This window comes from Camelus ferus, chromosome 7, assembly GCF_009834535.1.
Source record: "Camelus ferus isolate YT-003-E chromosome 7, BCGSAC_Cfer_1.0, whole genome shotgun sequence".
Taxonomy (NCBI): Eukaryota; Metazoa; Chordata; class Mammalia; order Artiodactyla; family Camelidae; genus Camelus; species Camelus ferus.
This window is the reverse complement of record NC_045702.1, coordinates 35,830,538-35,853,288: the sequence shown is the minus strand read 5'-3', so window position 1 is coordinate 35,853,288 and position 22,751 is coordinate 35,830,538. Positions and strand designations below refer to the sequence as shown.

The 22,751-nt window shown below is 36.0% G+C and overlaps 1 protein-coding gene across 7 annotated transcripts in view; it reads left to right on the top strand.

The window, feature by feature from the left end:
* Positions 1 to 22,751, top strand: part of GPR141 (G protein-coupled receptor 141) — a 169,632-nt gene that overhangs the window by 113,889 nt on the left and 32,992 nt on the right. For 3 of the 7 annotated variants that reach the window (XM_032483705.1, XM_032483704.1, XM_032483703.1), the window contains one exon: positions 7,144 to 7,221. The exons of 3 other annotated variants lie outside the window; for them this stretch is intronic. The gene's annotated coding sequence lies outside the window, so the exon portion shown is untranslated. Of the gene's footprint in view, positions 1 to 7,143; positions 7,222 to 8,731; positions 9,941 to 22,751 lie in introns of those variants that run through there. One more of the 7 variants, XM_006191553.3, reaches the window with a different exon arrangement.

The window sequence follows — 22,751 nt, the reverse complement described above, 5'->3', positions numbered from 1 at the left end:
ATCTCTCACTTGAGGAGCGAGGGTTCGGTAACTTAAGGAAACCATCACTGATGACGAGTTCCAGGGTGGGGCTCGAACAGGTGGGCAGGCTTCCTGGAAGTGAGGAAGCCAAATCTAACTTTCAGCTACAAGGGGTGAGCACAGATCCACTAAGAGGGAGATAAAGCCAAATAAGTCAAGAGCTGGGTGTATGTAGAAATGGATGGTGAGGCAAGAAGCTAAGGCTAAGGTCAAAAGAAAAAGTCCAAGAAAAAGTCCAAGACTGTAAACAGGATAGGGAAGCATGAAGCTTAGATTAGGTGCTGTCCTGACTTAGCTTTGAATAAAGATTTTTGGTAATCCAGTTACTAGATCTATATGGTGTGTGTGTGTGTGTATGTGTGTGTGCACGCGTGTGCGTGTGTGTGTGTGTTTGAAAAGTATTGGTGAATAAATACATTGAAAATTGAAATTCTTCTCCTATGCTCGAAGGCTTCTTGCCTCAGTCAGAATACCATTAGATTTCTTTTCTATAGGAATGTGGTCTCCCATAGTGCAGAGGATGATGCTCTGTCTCTAGAAAAACAAGTTCTGCTTTAAAAATGACACCATGAAGCCTGTTTCTCAAGAATTACATAGGCCTTGAATCTAGTCCCTTGCTGAGAGGAAGTATGGATCTGAGGTGCATTTATGTTCCGCCATGAAATTCATTTGTCACTCTAGCAACTGCTCTGAAATGTCTTATAATACCCTGCCATGTACATAAATAGAACTCCTCATACTATGAGAAGCCAGGTGAGTGACATTAGTTATTCCAACAATAGAAGTATTACGGTGTAGACTTCTGGGTGGAAGCCTCAGTTTGAATATCAAGGCATCATTACCTTCTTCATCATTGTATTGTTGTCACCACCATTACTTTCCCACATAGTGATATTTCTTTACAGTTGACAGTTTGTAATTAAAGATAGTGTCTGAATGCATTAAATGGTAAAAACTTTAGACCTCTGCACTGGTGGGGATGCTTGCTGATCTCTGTTCCAGAACACTCTGTATGTGGAGTTTGAAATTCGTGGAATACCTCAGAGGGAAAGTGCTGCTTTAGACAAAGTTCACACTTATCATAAAGCAAATTTAAAGAAATTTACAGTGAATGCTTAGGCAATTAACACATTGTCTTAATTAGCAGAAAGAGGCTCAGAGAGTCTATACGGTTTTTCTAAGGACACTCAGTTTACAGGGCAAAGGGAGGAACTTGAATGCAGATGAACTTCCAAATCCCTGTGTTCTGCTGTGAGTATTGGAGTCCACATGCTAATTCATGTGGCTGGAAAGTTAAACTGTGGCACAGATATCTTGGACATGTTACCAGAGTGAAGATGAACAATATGTATTAGACATAGGTTGTGTGGTTTTCATCCAAGCATTCATCAAGGTCGCTGCTGGCCGTATTGACATTCTGAAAGCACAGGCTGTATACTTGGAGAATAGCTCTAGCTGAAGGGCACACACTAATGGACTGGTGCCCAACTGGAAGCTTTCAGGTGGCTGATGGAGGCCTCAAACCTCTGTTCTAGTCTGTTGGACATCTTGAGTGAAGGTGTAGTGGTCAGGTTTAGGATCCGAAAAGTTCTGGAAAAGCCTGGAGCAAGATAAAGTTTAGTAAAGAGCAATGCAAGGGTCTTCTTTTGGGTCTAACAGCACAGGATGGTGGAAGATGTGCTTGTAGGCAGCTCTTAAAGAATGCACCACAGAACAGACATCACTTCACAGGTCAGAGCACACTGAAGGCATTAGGTGCCATTCTGGACAAACCCTTAAGAAGGAAGAAGTTAAATAAACTGAAAGGTCTTGAAAGCAGAGTGGCCAGGAGGGTGGAGGAACTCAAAGCCATGCCACACTAGTATTGTTTTAAGAGAACACAGCTCCAGGCATGGCGAAGAGAAGACAGCCTGGACAGGTCATATGACATCAGTACTTGCAGTGCTGTTGTGTAGAGAAGGGGTTCAGCTTCTTCTCTGTGGCAGAGGGGCAACTGAGCATGTGGGCAGATGGTATAGTGAGACCTTTCAGCTTGTAAGTGAATGACTTCAAATGTCAGAGCTGTCAGAAGATGAACAGGTAGAAACTGGATGATTCCTGGGAACGGTGTTTCCAGTATTAGCGCATGTCTTCAAACACGGAGATTCTGTGCTTCACACATCCCTCCCCTATGCTTTAAATATTTGACATGTTATCATCCCAGCCTCATTTTCACATGGGGTCCCAATATTGGAAATCATTCCTTTTATGTGATTAAGATGATTTTGAAGATCTGCAGCAGAGTTCAACCAGAGTTTACTTTGCATATTGCTTTAATAGGTAAGAGGTGGAAGCTCACAAATGCCATATGCAAATTTTTTTCCTAATAAGCTCTAAATATGGATTTGGAGCTAATTTTTCTGGCACTTATTTCAGTGGAGATGAAGTGCTGACCAAACACATTTCAAAGTGAGGAAGAGGGTGTGTTAGCATCATATCCAGGAAAATGAGCAGGAGCATGCAAAGAATTTGGAAAAGGACATTCTATCTGAAGCCTCAAGAAGGAAAAGTGACACCCCTTATTGGAAATAATAGAACTGTGAAAATAATTAGTGTTAAATCACATATAGCACTGAATTTCCAGTACAGATCATTAAAAAAAATAAACTTCTGTTGTTTCAGTAAAATGCATAGACAGAAAATTGCACAAATTTTAAGAGTTGAAACAGATGAATTACCACGAGCAACCACCTAGATCAGGAGATAGCACAGAAGTCCCCCTTCTTTCAGTTACTCCTGCCACTTGTTCCAGAGGTTACGACTACCTGACTTCCAGTATCATAGGTCAGCTTTGCCAGTATTTAAACTTTGTATAAATGTAATCACATAATAACTTCTTTGTGTCTGGCTTCCTTTTATTAATATATTATTTGCAAAATTCATCTATGTTTTTGCATGCAGTGTTACTTCATTCATGTTCATGGTAAGAGCAATTCTATACAGTGCACTTTTTTGATAATACACTTTATTTTTGATTGGCATGTGGGATGTTTCAGATTTGGGCTGTTATACCTACTGCTGTTAGGAACATTCTTGTAACATTTTTTGTACACATACATATGCATTTTCCATCGAGTGTTTACCTAGGAATGCAATTGCTGGTTCATGAGATAAGTGTATGCTAAACTTTAGAAGTAAAGCTTTAGTTGGGCCACGTTTCCATTCCTAGCAGTATGTGAAAATTCTATTCACTCCAAGCCTTCTGCAACTTTTGGTATCATGAATCTTTTAAATTTCAGCTATCTGGTATACAGTTAGTGGTATTCCACTGCAGTTCTTATTTGTAGTTCCCAGATCGCTAATAAGGATGACCAACATTTCATAGGTTTATTGCAAAATCTTTTGCAAACTACCTGTTCATATATTTGTGTATACTAATTTTATTGTGTTATTTTTCTTATGGATACATATTTGATGTGAGTCCTTTGTCATTTATACGAACTACAAAAATCTCCTCCCATTACATGATTTACCCTTTTACTCTCTTGATGACATCTTTGCTGGGCATAAAATCTTATTTTAATGTAATTCAACTTATCAGTGACTTTTTAAATGGTTAATGGGCTTTGTATCCTTAAAAAAATCTAGTCTAAGTTTATAAAGATATTCCTCTTTGTTATCTTCTAGAAATCTTACTATTTTTATCTTTCACATTTAGATCAACTCTCCATCTGGAACTGAGTTTTTTTAGCAGTGTAAAGTAAGGAGCCAAAATTCATTTTTGTTTTCAGTCAGATGTCCCATTGACCCAGCCCCATTTATTGAAAAGATCATTATGTCTTACTGCTCTGTGCTGCCACCTTTTTTTTTTTTTTAATATAATTTAAGTATCTATATATGGGTGGACTAATTTGTGAACTCTATACTCTTCCATTGCTCTATTTGTGTATTATTGTTCCAATATTGTTTCATATTGTCTGAATTATTTTGGATTTAAAATGAACCTTGCTTTCTGGCAATTTAAATCTTTCAAGTATGTCCCTTTTTCCAATTGTCATTGACATTTTAAGGCCTCTATATTACCATATAAATATTCAAATCAGCTTGTTAATTTTCACGAAAGTACTTGTTACTATTTTGATTAGAAATGCTTTGAATATGGGTCGTTTGGGGGAAGAACTGATGTATTTATAATACTGAATCTTTTTATCTGAAAGCAACGTATATTCTTCCATTCACTGAGGTCTTTAATTTCTCTTGATGCTTTATATTGTCCTACATAGAAAACGTACTCATCTTCTGTTAGATTTATTTTACTGTTCTTTGATGCTAATTTAAATAGTATCATTTTAAAAGTTGTATTCTCTGCTTGTGTGTTGCAAGTATGAAATGTAATAGATTTTTATAAATTAACATGTAACTACTGGCTTCACTAAATTAACAAACTTATTCTATTAATGCGTCTGTAGAGTCTCCGGAATTTTTACGTATAAAATCAGGGCTTTTGCAAATAAAGACAGTTTCATTTCTAGTTTTACAATACTTAAAACCTTCTATTGATTATCTTGCCTCATCACACTGGGTTAAGATAGATCCTAGATTAGAGCACAATGTTGAATAGAATTCTAGAAGTCAGAGGTCACTCTTGACTTACAGAGTAAAGCTTTCAGTATTTGCCATTAAAGCATGATGTTTGCTGTAAGATTTTGTAAACATCCTATTCTTGGCTTGTAGGTTTTCTTTTTTAAAATCCTAAATGGATGTTGAATTTTACTGATTGATTTTGCTGCCTCTATTTGAGATGATTATGATTCTTCTCCTTTATTCTGTTTTTATGGTGAATTATATTCATAGATATACCATATATACATAGATATACCATATATTCACCTATACATAATATGAATTATATTCATATATATCTATGAATATACATTCATAGATTCATATATATCTATGAATATACATTCATAGATATACATGTTATACCACCTAGCCCTCCCGGAATAATTGTCACCTGGTCATAATGTATTATCATTTTTAAAAATCTTTTCTTTCAATCTTTTCTTTTAGGGGAGAAGGTAATTAGGTTTATTTATTTATTAAATGGAGGTACTGGGGATTGAACCCAGGAACTCATGCATGCTAAGCACCAGCTCTGCCACTGAGCTATACCATCTCCCACCCCATCATTTTTATATGTCACTGGATTTGCTTTGCTAATGTTTTGGGAAGGAGTTTTGTGTCTAAGAGAGTAAGAGAGTTGGCCTCCCTTGGATCTTTTAATGTAATGTTCTTACTAGTACTTGCTACCACAGTTAGGATGCCCTCAAAATATGACTTGGGAAATTTTTCCTCTTTTTCTGTGCTCTGGAATACTATACATAAGATTGGTTTTATTTCTAAATGATTAGAGGAATTCACTAATAAAACTGCCAGACTTGGAAAATTTTTTTCAAGGCATTTTAGTTACAGATTCAATTTCTTTACTACACGTTAAACTATTTGTATTTTACATTTCTTCTTGTGGCATTTTGGCAGTTTGTGTAAGTTATGGCTTTGTAAACCATTTCATCATTTTGTTGAAATTATTAGCCTAAAGCTGTTACAATATCCTCTTGTTTTCGTTTTCTCAACTGTGAGATCTGTATTTAAATCTCTCCTTTGAAAAAAAATCATTCTTGATATTGTGTTTTTCCAGCTTTTTTTCTTTGATCTCTGATCTGTCCTTCAGGGATTTATCAAATTTTAAAACCAACATTTAAAACAAACAACTTTTAGATTGATTTTCTCTAGTACATGTTTGTTTCTTATTTTATTTTTATTATTTATTTCTATTTGCACCCCCTAGGCTTTTTTTTTTTAACTTGTGGCTTGGATAATTTATTTCAGCTTTCCCTCTTAACATAAGCTTTTTAACATTGCATTTGTTGTGTTCTGGAAGATTTGACAAGTTGAATTTTTATTATCATCCAAAGAAAAAAATTTCCTAATTTCCATTTGTAATCACTTTTTAGCATTTGAATTATTTAAAAGTATATCAAGTACTTTTCATACATAAGAAGTTTTTAATATTATCTTTTTTGTTATTGATTTCTAGCTTAACTGTATTCTTACTACAAAATGTACTCCATATAATTTTAGTTTTTAGATCTTTGTTGAGATTTCCTTTACACTCATTACTTAGTAAATTGACTCTGGCATTTGATGTGAATTTTGCATTTGCTGGGTATAAGGTATGTAAATTAGGTGAAATTTATTGATGGCATTGTTAAAAATTTACTATCACATTTGGAATTTCTGTCAGCTTGGTCTACCAATTACTAAGAGGCGTTTGTTAAAATCTCCCTATGATAATGAATTTTGCCGTTTTTCTTTTAGTTGTGTCATTATTTTGCTTTATATATTTTGAAACAACATTATTAAGTGCAACAAATTTAAAATTGTAACATTTTAGAAAGATTAAATATTTTATCATAATGAAATTCCCCTTTTTATTCCCAATAATATCTGTTACCTCACAGTCTAACTTCTCTGACAAATACATGAAATATACATAGCTCTACTGAACTTAAAAAAATTTTTTCATATTATGTATTTTTCATTCTTTTATTTTAGTGTCCTTGTGTTGATTTAGGTGTGTCTTTTTTAATCAACATTGAGTTGCATGTACTTTTTTTTCATCTGGTCTAAAAAACCTTGTTTTATATATTATTACTATATTAGAGTGTTTAAAGATACCCTCTTACTCTTTGTTTTCTATTTGTCAACCCATTCTATATGTCTTTTCCTTTCTTTGGGACATTTTTTGGATTAGTAGTTACATTTCTTTTTTTTTTTTCTGTTTTATCTTATTTATTATATGTTATGTTTTTATTATTTTAGTGACTACCCTAGAGATTACAATATTCTAGACTGATTAAAGTCTAAAATAAATTAGTATTTCTACCACCAAAAGAAGATGCAGGGATTTTAGAACCCTTTAGTTGAATTTACCTTCCCATGTTTTACTCTATTATTGTCATGTATGTAGTTTCTCCATATATTTTGAACCTCACTAGGCATAACTGTTGTTATCACATGTCTTCAAAACTTATTTAAGTTTATCCACATATATTTACTCCTTCTTTTACTTCATCTTAGCATGGAGTTCTGGTTTCCATCGTGGATACACTTTTGCTCTTCTTGAACAACTCCTGTGAATTCCCTTAGTTCATGCTTGTAAGTTACAAATTATCTTACTTTTGGTTTGTCTGGAAATGTTATATTTTGTCTTAAAAATAATTGATGTATTCATTGGGTAAAGCATTTTAAGCTGGCACTTACTTACTTTCATAATTTTGAATATGTTCTTTCGTTTTCCTTGGGTTCCATTGTTGAGAAGTGTGTTTCTACTCTTATAGTTGCTCATTTAAAAGTCATTTTCCCCTCCAACTGAGGATTTTTTTTTCTTCATTTTTGGTTTTTAGCAATTTTTCTAGATGTACCTACGTGTGTATTTCTTCACTTCTATCCTGTTTGGGGTTCATAGTGCTTCTTGAGCCTATGTCTTTTTAAAATTATATAATTTTAAAATTTATTACCTCTTTAAATATTGCTTCTGCCCAATTCTTTCTCTTTTCTCTTTCTAGACACCAGTTACAGTCATGTTAGCATTTTTCCTATATTTTTCTATATTAAAAAAAATTAGATCTTTTCCTGTGTCCTTTTTCTCTCCTCTGTTCTTCAATCTGATATTTTCTACTGACTTATTCTAATTCTTATTTTCTGGGTCTAATATTCTATTAGCCCTCACTGATTGGGTATTTAATTTTAGTTATTTTATCTTTCAATTTCAGAATTTCTGTTTGATTTTCAAAAGACAGATTCCAATATAAAATATATAATTATATTTCATCTAATTTCTTCAAACTCTTAATCACAGTTAGTTTAAAGTCCCTCAATTTTGTATCTCCTTTTGCATCTGTTTCTATTTTCTATTATTTTCACAGTTTCAGTTAGTCTTTTCTTCTGACATGTCTGTTAATATTTACTGAAATTTGGACATCGTACATAAAAATTTGAGAGCTAACTTGGTGATCTGGATAGTGTTATCATCCTCCATAGGATGATAACAGTCTCCATAGGCTAGTTTTTGGGGGGTCAAGGGGAGGCTGTTACAATGGTGTTGAATCCCCTAATCTGTTCAATGGTTATCTAACTACCTAGTAATTTAGTTGATTTGAAATTGGGCTTCAACCTTGTGATGGTTGATGGCTCATGCATTTTCCTAAGGTATCGACCTGCAGGGGTCTCACCTGAAATCTTAAGGTGACTATAAGGGCACCATCTCCTTGGCGATTTCTTTCTGTACCTAATTTTGCCCCTGTAACCTAGGTAGCCTTCACTTCTGAGCTTCCTGCTACCCTTTTCTGCTCGATTTCTCTGCTTCTCAGTGACTAGTTATAAACAGGAGAACCTTAAGTGAAAAACAAGAGTCGAAAATGAGGTTCAACTTTTGTACTTCTCCTCTCCAGGGGATTTGGTTTCTTCAGGTTCTCATTGCCTGGCCAGCTTTCTAAAGCATTCAAGCCAATAGAATTTATATGCTATCCTTTTTTTTTTTTTAAGTTGTTCTCAGAAGGTGGGTTTGTCTGTAATAGTCTTCTCTACCATTACTAAAAATTGAAATTCCTCCAGCATGAGTTATTTTGTAGTATATAACATTTTTACTCCTATGACACAGAGTGCACACCTGCTGAAACTGAAGACTTTTCAGATGTCTGGAAAGTCTTTTCCTTGTAACTGAAAAAACAGACAGGTGCATTTATAACATTCTGTTTGAAATGAAAAATGTGAAAAATAAGAAAGAAGAACTGCAAAATGTTTGCCTAAAATATTAGTGTTCCAGTATTGCAAAGGAGACCAGAAATCGTGTGAAATTGCCAAAGTTAGAATTCTAATTAGGACCTTTAAAGAAGACAGAACTCAAGGGTGGTACAATTTTGATGCTCCTATAATTTTTTTTAAGTGCAGAAATGTCAAATTAGAAATTGGATATTTAAAATGTTGGTATTTCATAAACTAGCATTTTAAACTCATAGATTTCTATACATTATTATGTGATTTATAACATAATCATCATATTTATAAAATATTAATTTCTAGTGTTGCATAAAATGGTAGGCAAGTTAGAGCAGTATGAGACCATTATTTTTCTTTCAATATTTGCAGTGTTATCTTCATGATTGTGGGTATAGCTTCTTTTGAAGATAACATTAGGGGTCTGAAAAATGAGACTGAGAACAAATACCCTCCTCCTTTGGCACTCTAATAGACTCTGGTTTACTATCCTCTGTCTTAACTCTAATTTAATAAGCTGAGGTTAGTGTCATATTGTAGTCAATATTATCTATCAATGACAGAGCTAATCAGCAAAATACATCATAAGTGTAGTAGTCCTAGGTCCCCACTAGGATACAGAATAACTGTAAATTTCCTGAAAGGAAATACTATACGTATGTTCTTCCACCCTAAACACAGCACAGTTTATCTTCCCTTTTTGGTTTTGGTAACATCACTTCTTTTTTTTCCTGTTCTCTACAAAATTTAGTTTGAATAATTTTTTAAGATGGACTCTTATTGCAGACCTAAAACCTTAATAACTATTTCTTGACAGTTGGCCTTCTTGTGATTTTGCAACTTGGACTGTTCATCTTCATAAGCTTGGTTTTTCAATGCTAGGACGTTTGAAATGGTCTTGAGGTTTTGTGGTTGCTGGTGATGCTTTGCGGAACTTAGAACCCTAGCTTCCTTTTGCTTGGTGAGCTTGCCAGTCCCTTTGAGTGCACACAGATCATGGAAGTGCCCCAGCAGCCTTGCTGTTAGAGAAGAATCCTGTTTGGAAGTCAGACAAATGGCTCAACTCTGCACCTTCTCTTGAGAACTTGGGCTTTTTCAGGTAAGTGCAAAAGACTTGGGGCAGGAGGGGGCATGTGAATGGAGGTTATGCATAAAGAGAGCACGCCGGACTTCCCAACGCAGTTCTAATTCATAATCTCCAGATAATCTTACTGTAAAAAACAAGGTTATTTACTCTGACTACCAGTCCTCCTTTATAGAAAGAATTGTTCAGTTCTTCCTGTGTAGTTTACAACTACTCTGAGGGTGAGACTCAATTTTTATTAGTACTTAAATACAAACAAACATGGTTCCAGATTCTATCAAAAAAAAAAAACAAAACTTTGGCTAAAAACATTATAGAAGTCTTTAGGGGCTCTAGTATTGCTTGTACATATTATTCAAAAGTTTATCTTTTAAGCAGTTTTATTATTTTTTATTATTAAAATTTTTAAACTCTATTATTGGTAATACTGTCATATATAGTTTGAAATCATTCTGGCAGCCCTACTCAACAGAAGAAAGCGATCCATAACAATCAGGTACTTTGAAATTTCTAAAAGAATATATTCGAAATAGCGTATGTGATTGTGTGTTAGTGGCTATTATAATTCTTTGCATTTCATTTTTACAGTACTACACGACAGGAGGAATCTGAAAATACCTTTAAAAATCACTGAATTACAGGTTAACAACAACATCTGTTCAAATAGTTTTACTTTAAATAAATTCCTTTCATGCCATTATTTCCCTTTCACGAGAAGTATTGCATTTCAAACATGTGGAATGGAAAATAATGGAAAGTTTAAAAAATCAGTCAGTAATGCGCAACCTGAGTTTGAGAGCTCAGTCGTGCTTCTTTAACAAATTTTTCATATGATTTTGAGTAGGTCACTTATTTCTCTGAATTTCAACTTCCTGCACAACTGCACAATTACTTACCTAAGAAATCATTTATTAAGTACTCCAGATTTACAACTCCTTCTTTTCTTTCTTATTTGGTTTAAATCAACCAATCAGTTAGTCAATATTTTAATCGATCAATAGGAGTAATGAGAGATCAATGGATGAAGAATCAGGTGGTCCTCTGTTTTCTAGTAACTGGCTGAGTAATTTGGAAGATATTTTCTAACTATTTTGGCCAGGGAGTGGCAAACTTCTTTCATTAGGACTAGATAGTAAATAGTTTAGGTTTTATAAACCAAGAGACAAAATTGAAGATAATACACATGTTCTTACATAACTTTAAAATGTAACCATTTGAAAATGTAAAACCCATTCTTAGCCCCAGCTGTACAAAAAGGAGAGATGAGCCAGATTTGGCCCAAGGGTCATAATTTTCCAATCCCTGTTCTTGCCAATTATTTTCAACAATTATAAAATGGAAGATTAGATTAGATCATGTGACCCCAAAGGAGTTCATGGACGAAACTTAAGGTGATCCACCAATCCCCTAATATTGTATACAAAAATCTGAATGTTTGTAAATATATGCTTTTTTAATGGGAAATTAGTTCCACAGATTTCATCAGATTTTCAAACCCAACTAAGGTTAAGGATCACGGGACTATCTGATTTATAAAAGTGCTTTCCAAATCTAAAATTCAGTGAAATGCTTACTGGGTGTCTTCTATGTCTATGTTAGTACTACAAGAGATGTTAGCACGTTATGACTGAAATAACATGTCAAAAATATTTTAAAGAAGATTTGATTATGCACAAATCAGTGAGATCCTTCAAAGTAATGTTCTTTTTTTTAAATTGAAGTACAGTCAGTTACAATGTGTCAATTTCTGGTGTACAGCACAATGTCCCAGTTATGCATATGCATATACATACATTCATTTTCATATTCTTTTTTTATTAAATATTATCACAAGATATTGAATATAGTTCCCTGTGCTATACAGAAGAAATCTATTTTTCAAAGTAATAGTCTTGAGAAAAATTCTGTAATTGGTCAAACATTTCTGAAAATATTACTTTGCAAAGTGTCTTCAAATCTAGTATGAGTTATGTCAAAATATGCACCAAATACTCTTATTGTCTTACCTTGTTTTTGATGACAATGATATTATTTATGATACTCATAATCAAATTTAATCTAAGCAGAGCCTCTGTCCTAAAACTATGATGTCTTTAAGGGCACGAACTGTGCTTTGTGCATCTTTGTATTCTGGAATAGTGTTTGTCACATACTGAGTACTCACCAACTCTGGAATGAATATATGAATGAATGAGCGAATGAAAAGGTAAAGACAACATGACTGAGATTACGTACCATAGATACTGAAGGCTTAGAACCCCAAATGCTCTAAAAACAGTAGTTGGTAAGTCCAAAGATTGCTTTTCTTTTCAACTTTGGATGTAACTGGGGTTTCAAAATTCTTGGTCAACTAAAGATTGCAGTTCTTGGGGATTAGGTCCTTTTTCATAAAGAGTAAAGTTTGTTGAATTTCATTCACATATTACAGATTTTCTAGTAACCTGGCCTCTGGGATGGGTGGAGGGGGGTACCTGGAGAATGGAGTTCTGTTACTAAATAGCAGCCCTCTCAGCATCTGAACCCTTCCTGCTCTACGACCAGGTAGGAGGTTGCACCAGCTGGAGCCTTACACATAAATGGAAAGTTTTCCTGGGCAATCCAAAAGTTAGAGCTAATGGAATTTAGGATATCCCTGAGCTCCCTGATAAAGAAGTTCAGCCTGACCTCCAATGCCTGTCAACTGATGATGCCACAATTTCAGCACCGCTGGCTGGGGAGTCCCCACAGCTGCGTGGGGTGGGGAATGACCTGAGATCCAAAGGTACCTCCCCTCTCTCTCTAGGAATAATTTTACTTTCTGAGAGAGAAATTCAGTCTACAGTAGCTGGTTTATGACTCATTCACTTCTTCAGGGAAATTTTAATCTTAAGATTTTTTTTAAAAATTTAAGAAATGTTAATGAACAGCCTACACAGCTTCGTGTCTATCTGGTGTTATGCTTGCAACAGCCTTACTCAAAAGAGTGCATCCCACTTCCTCCCCTCCCTTCACTCCTCCTCCACCTCAGAAACTGTGAGGGAAATAGCAACTTACTGTTCACTTTGGGGTGTAATTACAGAGTGTGCCGGTGCAGTATCTGTGCATTAAGTAGCACCATTTGTTCAGCTGCTTCAAGGTTATGCTGAGGTCATATCCCTGGATCTCTTTAGGGACTGAGATTAGTCCCAGATAGAGTCCAACGACCAAAAGCTTTATACATGGAACCTCAAATATGTAACTCATTTCCGTTCCTGGTTCAGGTTCTCTCTTAAGTGATGGCAGGAAGCTCAGTCCACTCCCGAGGATTTCTGGGACAGGGTTTACATGTTCTACAAATCCAAGACCGCGGGTGCCCCTCACTCTGATTTATCTGCAGATCTCTGCCCCTCTCGGGTCCACTATATTCCAATAGGTGGACAATGCCCCTCCGGTTCCTTCTCAAACACAACTAATTGAATCTGTGACAAACATTTTTTCAGCATACTTCTTCTTAAAGGACCAGGTAATCGATATTTTAGATTTTTTCGTGTGTGGGTCATACAACTTCTTTTGCAACAACTCAGCTCTCCAGTTGTAATATGAAAATAGCCAGAGCTGATACATAAACAAATAGGCTTTGCTGTGATCTGATAAAAACTTTACAAAAACAAGTGGCTGGCCCATGGGTGTGGTTTGCTGGCCTATGAACTATATTGAAGGCTTGATAAGAGCTTAAGAAATCACAATTTTTAGAGAGAAATGAAAAGCTAGAGATCACCTGTTAGAGGCATCAATACTTCTTCCTGGAGGTTTCCTACAGCCATTCTCATTGGCGCTGGCTTGAGGCCATGCTGCCTGCCACGGCCTACTTAGCATCCTGGGCAGAGGTCTTCTCTCCTCCTTATCTTTACATCCACAGATTCAGGTGTCTTCCTCCCTATGTTAAGCCCCAGTTAGAGGATGTCAAAAATAATTTCATATCATAATTGTCTCTGAAGAGCAAGGCCCATTGAGCAGAAATGTGATCCGTCTGGGTCTGAAGCACCTTCAGTGCTCCTAGTGGCATTCACCTTCCATCTGTACTGCTAAAAGGCTCACCAAATTATGCTCTCATGACTAAAAGGACGGTCTGCCCTAAAGACAAACTCTTTTCCTGTTTCTTTTTAAAATTTTGGTAAAGTATATGTAACATAAAATTTACCATTTTAATCATTTTTAAGTGTACAGTTCAGGGGCATTAAGTATGTTCACATTATCATGTAACCATTACCACTATCCATCTCCAGATCTTTTTCATCATCCCACACTGAAAATCTGTAACTCTTAAGCAATAACTCCCCATTCCTCCCCGCCCCAGCCCCCCAGCCCCTGGTAACCACCATTTTACTTCATCTCTTTGAATTTGACTATTTTGCTGTTCACATAAATGGGATGTCATATAATATCTGCTGTTTTGTATAAAAAGCGAATTCCTGCTTCTATTCTTAGAATCACATGAAAAAATAAATTGTCTGCCCATTCTGGCTTCCATCTATCTCTGGTTTAGAAATATTGGGGTCTAGTCTGAGAACACGTGCTATAAACCTTTCATAAATTACATCCTACTATTCTCCAATCTGTTTCCTCCGCATCAACTATGAGGACATCTCATCTTTTTCCAGATGCACATTGCTCATCATTTTCTTTGGAACAGTGTGATCCATGCTTTTAATGCCACCAAGTTACAAGGGTTTTAGGAGTTCTGGGCCATGAACTGGGGCAGAGAAATTACTTATTTCTGTTATGTCACAGCAGGTACAGTGGCACTCATGCAATTCACTGTAGACTCCATAAACGTTATTTTAGTACAGGTCTTATCATTTCCTAAATTATAAACTCTTTGCAAAGCTTTGATCACATCTAGCACAGACTGTACTCTATGCAAGGGCTTCATTTAGAGAAACTGTAGTTGAGATGTGAACATGAGATTCAAGAATTAAGGAAAAAATGGTCACATTCATCAATTCCCTCCCTCCTTTCTCCCTCTCTCTTTCTGTCCATACTCCATTAAATATAATCTATCCTACAAACGTCTCTACCAAGAGCAAAAGTGTTGAATTGGCCTGTTTCAAGTCTCTTTTCATGGAGAAAATTGGACGTAACTCTAATCGAGTTTTCAGGAAAAAAATTTTAATATTAATAGAGGGATTATTATACCACTTCACTCTTTATAATATTATAGATAAAGAGAAAGATATACAGAAATATTCAAAGATGTTTATGACCTCTGCTTTCCAGAAGACAATAATATAGTTGGAAAGACACAATTTATCCATGTAAAACAAATGCAAACATCGTAAGTCGTTATGAGAATCTATACTTGCTAAATGCTTTGTGGCTTATAAGGTGGAGGTAAGTATGTTAATCTTTATTTTACTATCAATTTTTTCTGAAAATTTAATTAAGAGAACTTGAAAGTTTAATGTTGAATTTTCTTGATGGGAAAATACCTGAAACAGACCAATTCTAAGATTTTTCTCTTGGCAGAGACATTCATAGAAAAAAAAAGTGGTTAGATAATAATTATTAGATTACATAAAAGAAAAAAGAATGTTGAGTACAAATCATTAGTCAAATGATGGGACAGGTCACTAGTTTTCTAGGATAGGTCTTTTAATACCATTAAGGCTTTTTAGGAAAAATTATAGTTTTATCAAGAATGTTAATTGCTTTCCAGAAGAACATGGTGAATTAGATTACACAGAAAATCTCTGTTCCAGGCCAGGTTTGAGACTGTTTTTTCTTTATATTGAAAATGACAAAATCAAGGCTTATGGTCACTCGGATCCCCTCGCAGACCAGGAGGTTGAGTTTTGTCTTCAAGTCCAGAATTTTCCCCATCAGCCTCCGTACTCAGGCGTGAGGTGCAATGTGGACTCTGAGTGCTCGGGTAACTTAGTGAGGAGGGACGTCCCTGAAGATGGAGAGGTTAGAAGCTCGAGACTCTTAACTGAGATTTGATGTATGGATGAAATTTGGATAAACAACGAGGAATCTGACACCCAGTTACATTAAAGTAGTGATTCTCAGGGTAAGTCTGTATCGGAATCCCCTGAACTACTTGTTAAGGACACCAATACCAAGGTCTCCTGATAGATTCTGATCCAGTGGTCTGAGACGGGGCTCTGCACATTAGTGGTTTGGCTGGCCTCCCTGCGTGATTATGAAGACTTGTGGCTAGGGGGTTGGTTCTTTCTCATCCCAGTTTCCTAACCTTGTATTTTAAGTGCTAATAGCAAGGACATAACTAACAGCTGCTCCATGGGCTTAGGTCTAAGAGAAGGCGGAATAAAGAGTTTCTAAGATGTTCAGCAAGACAATTTATTCATCCTGGTCCCAGTGCCTGGCACTGGGTGATAAATACAAGGGAGGCTATCACAAGCGGAGACATAGGCTTTATTCCTTACTAGGCTGGCTTACGTTATAAACATGGTGATTCTCTCAGCCATTATACACTTCTAAGTGACACACACATCTGCCAGGCCCCAGACTTCCATCAGCTTCAACAAACTTCAGCTTCTTGTGTCAATAAAAGATAGATCACAGTATCTAACTCAAAAAAGAATTATGAGGTGTGGATCGAAAGAAATAACGTTTGAAAATGCCTAGGACATAGTATTACTTAATAATTATTACTCTTATTCCCTCCTACCACCATTGTACAGTTTATAGTTTTTATAATACAAATGAAACAAACTGAAACTTTCTCACAGTCCCCTCTGTCAACGACTTTCAGCCAAAGACCACAGAGACACCTGTAGCTGGACAACTTGGGTTATGACTCATTGCAGGGACAGAGAGCATGGGGAACCATAAGTTCCCTCAGTATGGTGGTGTTAGGAACAGTCTGTTACAGGATTTGGGCTTTGGTGGGGTGTCTTAGAGGAGGGTCTAAGGATGTGGGGGTTCGCTCTGTACTGGATGCTGTCAGAAGGCAGAGACAATTTTGACTCTGTGAAGAAAAAGAGCATTGTTGTTATCCAAGAAAAGGGTGTTTCGTATTTTATAGCTGGCCCGGTTACCTTGTTTTTGTCTGTGCTCAGACAAAATTACACATGGACCTTGTTTTGTCTCATTTTTATCTGAGTGACTGTACCTGAATGGCTCCTCTTTTCTCTTTCTCTCTTCTGAAATGAAACAGAATGTAGGGGAAAAGCTGATGTTTATTTAAATATTTATTTAATTGGAGAGACTGAACATTTTTTGAGCACTTACTACATCATAGTTAGCTTTAATCCTCCCAAGAATCATATATTGTCTACATAAGGTGGGATTTGAAGCCAGATCTGGCTGACTTCAAACAGCAGAGCCTCCGGCCTGGTGTGCTGCCATCTTGTTGAGCTGCGTTTTTGGCACCCCTAGAGGCCATAAATAAATTCCTGTGCATCACTCTAAATGTATCACCTTCAACTTAACTTCCAACAGAAAAAAAAATCCTTTGATGTATAATCAGAGACTGGCAAAATTTGTGTTGTTTTTAAAATACAACAACAACAACAGAAGACAGTAAGTATCTTGAGTTTTGTAAGCTATATAGTGCCCATCACGACTACTCAACTGCCATTATAACAGAACAGATGCACATGGCTGTGTTCAAATAAAACTTTATTTGTAAAATCAGTTGGCAGGTGGGATTTGGCCCTTGGGCTGTAGTTTGTAAACCTATGCTCTAGATTATAAGTATATATAAACAGTTAATTAAAAAATTATAACTGTGTAATAAATATATGTAAATATGAAAGGGTTTATTTCATCAAGGAGTTTGTTTATTTATTTTAAATAAACTATCAATTTATGTTCATGATAGAGTCAGGATAGTGCTTCATGCCATTTGCTTCTCTGATCCTGTGCAGTGAAAAGTGGAGCTTGAAAGGCCAAAAGGCCTAACAATCTGTGCCCCCTTTCAGTATTCCTTAAAGGATAACTCTCGTTAGCTAAAATGAAGCTCAGAGAGTTGAGTACTTGTCCTCAGTTATCCATATGGCGGTAGAGCTGGTGTTAAGGCCCACAGTCTTTTCATTACACCCTATTCCTCAATTTTAATGAATTATTGAATTGATGGCTTGGAGGCATACGAAGATGCTTGGGTTGCTTTCTGACTCATCAAAAGAAGATTATATGATCAGAATAAACTTAATGTATTAAGTTTAATGTATTAAACTGTTACAAAATGTATTTTGTAACAGTTTGACTTTTTGAAAGATGAGGGTTAGGGGGTGAATGTAGAAACTAAGATTCAGTAACACAGCATCATAAGGGCATTATATATCCAGCTTCAACACCCAGTTCCCTTTTTATAGATTCCTCTTTCAGCAAGGCAGAACGTAGTGTCTGAGTTAAAAACAAAGATCACCTACCACGGCCATGTCACATTGTCTTCATCTGTGGCTTGAGGGTGGGAAGATGGGGTGAGGTGTATCACCAGAGTTGTTCTATGAAGCTCCCCAACCACATGCGATGCCATTGTTCTGGGTTAAAAGAAATTTTCAATTAGAATCTCCCATTTTCCAAATGTGCAGAGAAAATGCAGGTGTATATGGGTAACTGATGTGTATTTGTATGACTTCACATTTAAAATTGAAGTTCATACAATATTTTTCATGTGAGTTAAAGCCATCATATAATTTATACATTCACTTACACTGTTTACCCAGCTCTGACATATTTCTATGGGTGGAGCCCACTAGGCAATATTCTTTCTTATGGAAGAGTCCAACCAATGTTCTTCCTGTTCCATAAAACTTAATTTAAAGCCTACCTGCCCAGGAGATTTATGAGTAGCCCAGCCTGGGTGCTTCATTCTTCCAATCCAAGATTTGTACCCTCAGCTTAGACTATAAAGCAAAAATGTGGTCCCCAATGATGCATGAAACTTGGTCATTGTGATGGGACATTGTTATAGTAAATATACTCCTCTAAGAGTTCTATTTGAAAGCTTAGGGACAATAAATCTCACAATTCACTTGTGATCTAGCAACTTAAAAACAAGTCCTCCAAGTGTTTCCAATGGAATTGTCAAGAAGAGAAGATAGGGGTATTTTTCCAGAGTTCTTTTCTTTTCCAACCTTTTATTATATATTACTTTCGTGACATAATAATAAGAATATTACTATTATATAATATTATACAGTAATAATAAGTACAAATAAATAACAATTAAGAAAATAGTAGTCTATATATTTTTTCATGTGATTGAATGGGTTGTCACAAGAGGAATGGAGGGGATCTTCCCTTGTGGCCCAAGCAGAGACCTTTGATAAGCACGGTCATCTCAGCTCAATCCTTGTCCCCCTTTTATTTCACCCCCTACCTAGAGTTGCCAAATTTAGAAAACAAAAATACAGGACTCTCAGTTAAATCTGAATTTCAGATAAATGTTAAATAACTTTTTTTAGTATAAGTATGTCCCAAATATTGCATGGGATACTTATACAAAAGTAATTATTTGCTGTTTATCTGGATTTCAGATCTAACGGAGTATTCTGTATTTAATCTGTCAGCTCTATACACACAAAAAAGCCTTGTCTCAGTTTTAACAAAGTGAATTTTCTGGTTTGATAGAATTTTATTCAATTTCCTCTTCAGCCATATATGAGCTCTTAGGCAGCCTACTTAACCTGGAGGTAATAATTCATATTGTAGAGAGTTGTCATAAGGATTGCAAGGACAGAATGTAAATAAATTGCCTGGGTTAGGGCCAGGAATAGGCAGCTGTTCAACAAACATTGGCCAAATGTTTATTTCCTTTTCTTCCTTCAACTTCTTTCAATTCTTCCCCAAACCTTTCTGTGAAGAATTAGGTGATGCTCCCTTTTCCCTCACAATAGGCTGTACCTATTACAGCATTTACTATACATGACTTAAGGCGTTTTGTAATAATGACAACATAGATATATTAATTTCTTCTTTCCTTCCTTCCTTTCTTTCTTTTTTATTAGAATTTGCCTGATACAGCATTTTAATATTTTTCTTTCAATCTTTCTAGGTTCTTTTATTTAAGATGTGTCTAAGTAATGGACTTCTAATGGATTTTTAGACATAAGTCTGATAATCTTTTTTTCTCCTTTTTTAAATATTTTTTATGGGGGGGTAATTGGATTTATTTCTTTATATTTGGAGGCAGGTACTGGGGATTGAACTCAGGACCTCGTGCATGCTAAGCATACACTCTACAGTTTGAGCTATCCCCTCTCCCTTGATAATCTCTTTTAACTGTAGAGTTTGGCACACTAAAAATGAATTATTAATGAAAAGTACATATATTTCTACCTTTTAGTTTTTTGCTATTTGTGTACCTTTTTGTAGATTTCATTTTTCCTTCTCTTCCTTCCTTCCTTCCCTCCTTCCCTCCTTATGTTCCTTTCTTTTGGATTAATTGAACTTGCTTTTTTTCACTTCATTTTTTTCCCTTTACTAGTTTGGAAGGCATACATTCTAGTTTGATTATTTTAGTGCTACTCAAGAATTATGAAATTTCATGTAATTTAAGAACTTCAAAGTTAAACAATGTCTTACTTTCTTCCGGATCTTAGAACACATTGCGAGAGAACCCCCTTCCAAGTTCTATGATACTATTGCCCAATATTTTAGTATTGTCTTGTATTTTAACTGCAAAAATTAAATATCCTTTTTATTATTGTTTTATGCAAAATCTGGTTAGATTTACCTAGATATTTAGTTTCTTTGATTAACATTGTTTTCCTTTGCAACTTAGACTTTCCTTCTTGTATAACTTCCTTCCTCCTTAAATATATCCTGTACATGCTCTTTAGGTAACAATAAATTGATGCCACTCTCTTTCAACTTTTGTTTGTATGAAAGGTCTTTTTCTTGCCTACATTCTTGAAAGATAATTTTGCTGGGTATATTTTGGAAGCTGATGGTTATTTTCACTCATTGTCGAAGAGTATGCTGGCCTCCAGAGCTGCTTTTAAGAACGCACCTGTCTCTGTAAAGCTTTGTTTGTATGTGATCCGTCTTCTCTAATGGGCTGCCTTTAGCACCAGCATCTCTTTTTCCTTAGTATCCTGCAGTTTCACTGTGCTGTGTCTGTGTATGAATTTCTCTTTATTCACCCTGCCTAAGATATTTTGACCTTACTGAATCTGATGATCAATGTTTTTCATCAATTCTGGAAAATTCTCAGCCATGTTCTTTCAGAAAATTGCCTTTACTTTGCTCTCTGTATCGTTTATTCTGGAACAAATTTAACCTCCATGTTGCTTCTCTTTTGTACTAAGAAAGGTATACAGTGTGTTTGCTTATATTATTTTCCTTTCTGAGCTGCAGTCTGAGCAATTTTTTTCATATCTATTACACAGTTCACCAATTTTTATTTTCTTTGTCGAATATGTCTTTTGAGATTCTAGTTCTATTAGTATATTTTTTGATTTCAAAAGTACAGTTTTGGTTATTTTTCAAACTGCTTGATCAATCTTTTTAAAGTCATTTACTTTAAATATATTATTTTATTTCTTTATGTATTTACATTTGCAGTGGCATTTGTATCTGCCAGGTACCTTCAGCCAGGTACCAAGAAACCTTGGGTCATTTTCAAAACGGCTTGTCCTGGCCTCTCCTCAGTGTGTTGGAAAAACATGGAGGGAAGGGATAGAGTAAGTTCTCTGACTTGTTAACCTGATTTGAAATAATAATAAGATGAGAGTCTGACAGAAAAGAAACCACAGCCTGAGGTTGGGAGTTCAATTTGAGATTGAGACAGTGGTTTTCATCCTTGGTTGCCCATTGGAAATATTAGAAGAGCATTAAAAAATATGGATTTTTATTACCTAGGCCCCTTCCCAGATGTGGGAGCCATGCATCAGTGTTTTTCAAAAGCTCCCCAGGCAGTTCTACTATGCAGCTGGCATTGATGCAACAACCAGAGTATCATGAAGAAAAAAACAGAACATGTGTTCCAAACAGGGAGGAATTAAACGTAGAGGAGCAGAGGCTGCGATGCCATTGGAAGGGATGCAAGAACGAAGACTAGGGAAGCTATCGCTTTTTTTTTTCTGGAAATAAGGAGGTACAGAAATCTCAGGAAACCACCACCGAAGACTGACAGCTCTGTATGCTCCAAGGAGGGGGACTCAGGAAGACTGAGCCCCTCCAGTAGAAGGGCTTGTCTGTTCCTCCTAAGCACTTGGGCCTGGGTGCTATTGACACAGGAGAAGTTGTGGCTTCTCTTCAGCTCACGTTCAGATTGCCACAGAGACACTTATTATTGGTGACGTCTAACACTAAACCCTGTGGCCAGGGACTCTAGGGCGTGTGGAGAAGGGGGGAAATGGTGCAAATCTGTCACCAGATTGAGAATCACTGGTTTGGGATAGGTAAACTTCCAAAATTCAGAGCACAGAGGGGCTCAGGCCTGTTAGTAACTCTGAACATCCAGTTGCTTGTAAAAGCTCTTTCCCAGCTCGAAGAAGAAGGCTTGAGGTTAAACTCTCCCAGTGGAGAGAACTTTTCTCTATCCTCCAGATTTCTGTAAGTACTGAGAGGGCATGGAAAGACCTCTTATCCCCCTACAGTGCCTCTAATTTTCTGACAATGCCAAAAAAATTCACAGATTAATGGCAGAAAGAATCTATAAGGAGACTCTTAGTCAAATGAATCAAAAGCTATACTTGCAGACACTCAGCTGAATCTGGCATTCAGATAGAGAGGCTTAGTGACGGGCGCCACGAAAAAGCAACTATCAAAAAGGGAAAATGCATCTGATACCAAAGCTAAGGTTCTTTGTTCTTCATGCCATTGCGTCTCTACAAGCAAGTGATGGTGTGAGTTTTGTAAGGCCCCTTTCTTTCTTTCCTTCCTTCTTTCTTTA